Here is a 5,584-nt window from a genome sequence, read left to right on the forward strand (position 1 = left end):
TTCTCATCTCTCAGAAACAAACCTCAGTCCATGTTCCTTCCCCCTGGAACCCAGATATGGGTTCCATTATGGTTTTTTAGTAGAATCATATTTGTTAAAATTTCGGTCCCATTTTCAGTCAGAGAGACCTGTGCAAATAAAATAATTATTCACGATTTGTCATTCCAGTGATAAGTTCCTAGCTGTTGTTGGCAGAAGGTCTTGCCTCTGTGTTGATGGCTACAGTAAATCACCTACATACAAGTGAGTTCAGTTCCTAGAGCACATCCTTAAGTCTAATTTGTTTGTAAGTCCAACAAAGTTAGCCTAAGTACCCGACTCACAAAATCAGCTGAACTGTCTGTACCAGCTATGTTACTGCTGCTTTTACGGTTGCTTCTGGGTTTGAAATAAAGATACTGTGCTACTGTACTCTATGCAGTACTGTACAGTACACAAAAGCACAACTACTTGCAGAGGATGCGTGCACTTGACAATGTATGCCTGACACGTGAACTAACTTATGTTAGTTCACGCGTGTAGGTTCACATCTTTGAAAGTTCACAACTTAAAGGTTCATATGTAGAGGACTTACTGCACCTGGATCCCTTTATTCATGGGAAATATTGGCTTGAGGCCCATCTATTTTATAGCCCTTAAAAACCTGAAGTTGGTCCTGGAGTTTGGGCTGTGTCCCAAGGATTTTTACTCTCAGAATCTCCTTTGTCCGAAACTCCAGCTTTCTGACACGGGCACAATGTTTTTGTCTTAAGTCAATGCAGGAAAAGAACATAAAATTTCTCTTACCCTTATTTAGTTTTGTACATTTCGAATAGTAATTTAAAAAATTGATTTCCCATTTTCAATCAGAGGGATCTACTCCTACAAAATTAAAACAATTGTTCAAAGTTTGTCATTCTAATTATGAAAGAATTATAAGGAGTAAAACCATCAAATAATGTTTCTGTAAGTGTGTCTTCAACTCTGGACTTAATAAAGCATAAACTACATAAATACTTTTGGGATGGCCATGCAGACATACCTCAGAAATACAGTTTCAGTTCCCGAACACCCCAATGAAGTGAATATGATAATAAAGCAAATTACACAAAATTTGTGGTTTCCCAGTGCATATATGCATTGTCTATACTGAAGTGTAGTCCATTAAGTGGGCAGTAGCATTATGTGTATAAATGTATATGCCATAATTAAAAAACAATTTTAGTGCTAAAAAGCACTTAGGATCATGTGAGCCTCCCATGCGCATCATCATTTTGTTGGTGGAAGGTCTTGTCTCTCTGTGGATGGCTGCTGCCTGATCAAGGTTGTGGGTTGCCGAAGGCTGAGGTGGTGGTGGCAATTTCTTAAAAGGCGACAATGAAGTTTGCTGCGTCGATGAACTCTTTCAAGATTTCTCCGTAGCATGTTTGGCTGTTTGGCAGTTTTTTACTCACAGAACTCCTTTCAAAACTGAAGTCAATCCTCTCAAACCTTGCTGCTGCTTTATCAACTAAGTTGAGGAAGTATCTAAGTACCATTTTGTTATCCCGACAATGTTCACAGCATCTTCAGCAGGTGTAGATTTCACATCAGAAAGTGAGTTTCTTTGCTCGCCCATAAGAAGCAACTCCCATCAGTTTAAGTGTTACCATGAGATTACAGCAATTCAGTCACTTCTTCAGGCTCTACTTTTCCTTCTAGTTCTCTTGCAGTTTCTACCGCATCTGCAGTGACCTCCTCCACTGAAGTGTTGAGCTGCTCAAAGTCGTCCATGAGGGTTGGTATCAACTTCTTTCAAATTGCTGTTCATACTGATGTTTTGACTTTCTTTCGTGAGTCGTGAATTCCCTTAATGGCATCTAGAATGGCGATTCCTTTTCAGAAGGTTTTCAACTTGCTTTCCCCAAATCCATCAGAGAAATCCCCATCTATTGCAACTATAGCGTTGGAAAATGTCTTTCTCAAATAATAAGTCTTGAAAGCCAAAATGACTCTTTGGTCCATGGGCTGCAGAATGGATGTTGTATTAGCAGGGGTGAAAACAGATTTTAGCTCCTTGAACATCTCCATCAGAGCTCTTGGGTGACCAGAGGCATTGTCAGTGAGCAATAATATTTTGATAATCTTTTTTTTCTGAACAATAAGTCTCAACAGTGAACTTGAAATATTCAGTAAACCATGTGGCAGACAGATGTGCTGTCATTCAGGCTCCGATTAGGCTTTGGCTGAAGGGAATGTCGTGGCCGGTTTGATCTTCTATCCTGACCATTCACACTTTCTCCAAATCAGCAATCAGTCTGTTTCCCTTTCCTAACATTTGTGTGCTTGTTGGAGTATAGCCTTCGACTTCCTTCAAGAACATTTTATTTGCATTTTCGACTTGGCTATTTAGTGCAAGAGGCCTAGCTTTGTTCTATTTAGAGCACAGGCTGAGAAGATTGAGCCCAATTCTTAAGGCCCTATGATTTCCAGAATGGTAGATAAACATTAGCCTCAACATAAGTATCCCCTAACAAAAAAGTCAGCCTGCCCTTTGAAGTTCTGAAGTCACTGATTTCTCCTCCCTAGCTCTGGAAGTCCTAGAGGGCATCTTCTTCTAATAGAAGACTTTCATCTTCATTGAAAATCTGTTGTTTTGTGTTCCCTGCCACCTTTGTCAATTACCTTAGCTAAATTTTCTGGATCACCTGCTGCAGCTTCTATCTCAGACTTGCAGCTTCACCTGGACTTTAAGTTTCTTTTCTCAAGCCTCATGAACCAGCGCCTGCGAGCTTCCAACTTTTCTTCTGCAGCTCTCCTGCCTCTCTCAGCCTTTGTAACTTGAAGAGCCTCGGGGCCTTGTTCTGGATTCGCTTTAGCTTAAGGGAATGTTCGGGCTGGTTTGGTCTTCCAAACCCCACCACTCAAACTTTCTCCATATAAGCGATAAGGCTCTTTCACTTTCTTATCAGTTGTGTGTTTCCGGGAGTAGAGCTTTTAATTTCCTTGAATAGCTTTCCCTTTGTATTCACCACTGGGCTACCTGTCCGGTGCAAGAGGTCTAGCTTTTGGCTTGTCTCAGCTTTTTGGCATGCCTTCTTCACTAACCTTCATCATTTCTAACCTTGGATTTAAAATGAGAGATATGCGACTCTTCCTTTCCCTGGGACACTTAGAAGCCATTGAAGGCTTACAATGATCTAATTTCAACATTATCATGCCTCAGGGAATAAGCAGGCTCAAGGAGAGAGAGAGAGAGATGGGGAAAGGCAGGTTGGTGGAGCGCTCAGAACGTAGACAGCGTTTATTGAGTATTTTCATTTTCTTTTGTGGGCATGGTTCATGGCATCCCCAAACAATTACAATAGTAACATCAAAGATCGCTGACCACAGATCAGCACAACAGATATAATAATAATTAAAAAGTTTGAAATAGCTGGGCTCGGTGGCTCAGCCTGTAATCCCGCGCCTTTGGGAGGCTGAGGTGAGTTGGATTGCCTGAGCCCGTGGGTTCGAGATCCGCCTGGGCAGTGAGACCTCATCTCTACAATAAATCAAAAAATCAGCCGGGCGTGGCAGCGCATGCCTGTAATTCCGGCTACTTGGAAGGCTGAGGCGGAAGGATCTCCGGAAACCAGCAGGTCGAGGCTGCAGTGGCCAGAAGTGGCCACTGCACTCCAGTCTGGGCGACAGAGTGAGACTCCAACTCAAAAAAAAAAAAAAAAGTTTGAAATAGTTCATGAATCACCAAAATGTGTCACAGAGACACAAAGTGAGCATATGCTACCAGAAAAAATGGCACTGGTAGGCTTGCTCAATGTGGGGTTGCCACAAACCTTCATTCTGTCTGTACAAAATGCAACATCTGCAAAAATAAAGTGACGTAAAATGGAACAAGAAAAGCTTGTACACATGCACACATGCACCCACCCACGTGCTGACATCTTTTCACAAACCAGTCTAGTATTTTCCAATCCAAAAATACATAATTTTTGCCTTTAAGAAAAAGCTTTCTTGTAGTGTCTGTATCTGGCTTTATCTGGCTTTATCATAGTAATACTGGCCTTATAAAAGTTTTTTCCTTTTTTCTTAGCCTTGCTAAAGGTTGGTCAACTTTGATTATATTTTCCAAATGCCAACTAACTCTTAACTTCATTGATCTTTTCTAGTCTTTATTTCATTTATATGTGCTTTGATCTTTGTTATTTCCTTCTTTTTGTTAATTTCGGGCTTCAGTTGTTATTCTTTCATTTATTTGATGTATACTGCTTATTTGAGATCTTTTTATCTTCACGTTTGGGGCTTATATATATAAACTTCACTCTTAGAATTGTTTTGCACACCCCGTAAGTTTTGGTATGTTGTGTTTCCATTTTAGTTTGTTTTAAGATACTACATTTTATTCCCCTTTTGGTTTCTTCCTTGATTGTTCAGGAGTATGTTGATTAATTTCCACATATTTATGAGTTTTCCAATTTCTTTCTCTTAGAAATTTTTAGTTTTATGTCACTGTGGTCAGAAAGGATACTTGACAAGACTTCAATCCTCTTAAATTTTTGAGGACTTGTTTTGTGGCCTAACGTATGTCCCATCTTGGCGAATGAAAATAATGTGTATTTTGCTGGTGTTGAATGGAATGTTCTTTGTCTCTTGTTCCAGTTTTTGACTAAAGTCTCTTTTGTTTGCTGTAAGAATAGCCACTCTTGCTCTTTTTGGTTTCTCCCTTTACTTTCAGTCTGTGTGTGCCCATAAAGATGAAATGAGTATCTTGTAAGCAGCGCATTTTGGTTCTTGTTTTCTTCTCCATTCAGCTACTCTGTCTTTTATTTGACTACTTTAGTACATCAGCATTTAAAGTAATTGTTGATAGGTAAGAACTTACTATTGCCATTCTGTTCATTGTTTTTTGACTGTCTGGTAGTTTCTTTTTTTGCTTTATTTCTCTCTTGCTATATATTTGGTGATTTTCTGTAGTGGTATGCTTTGATTATTATTATAATAATATTATAATTATTTTTATTATTATTTTTTGAGTCAGTGTCCCACCCTGTTGCCCAGACTGGAGTGCACAATCATGGCTTACCGCAGCCTTGACCTTCTGTGCTCAGGTGATTCTCCACCTTACCATCCCAAGTAACTGGGACTACAGGTGCATGCCATTATGCTCGGTTAATATTTTGATTTTTTTTTACAGAGATGAGGGCTTGCTCTGTTGCCTAGGCTGGTCACAAACATCTGGGCTCAAGCACCTCGGCCTCCCAAAGTACTGGGACTACAAGTATGAGCCACCGTGCCTGGGTATCTTTTGTGTATTTATTACATGTTTTTTTATTTGTGATTACCGTGAGGCTTATGTAAATATCTTAAACAATTAGGGACCACATTAGGACATCTGGGTCAACATTGAGCTGCATGTAAACAGTGGTCCCATAAGATTATAACGTGTTTTCACAGTCCCTTATTTATGTTTAAATATCCTTAAATGCACAAATACTAACCATTATAACATAATTGCTTACAGTATTTAGTACAGTAATATGCCGTACAGGTTTTTGGTTTAAAAGCAATATGCCATTCCATATAGCTTAGGTAGGTAGTAGATGATACCATCTACATTTGTATAAGT

This window comes from Carlito syrichta, unplaced genomic scaffold, assembly GCF_000164805.1.
Source record: "Carlito syrichta isolate Samal-C Ts95f unplaced genomic scaffold, Tarsius_syrichta-2.0.1 Scaffold302004, whole genome shotgun sequence".
NCBI classification, from domain to species: Eukaryota; Metazoa; Chordata; class Mammalia; order Primates; family Tarsiidae; genus Carlito; species Carlito syrichta.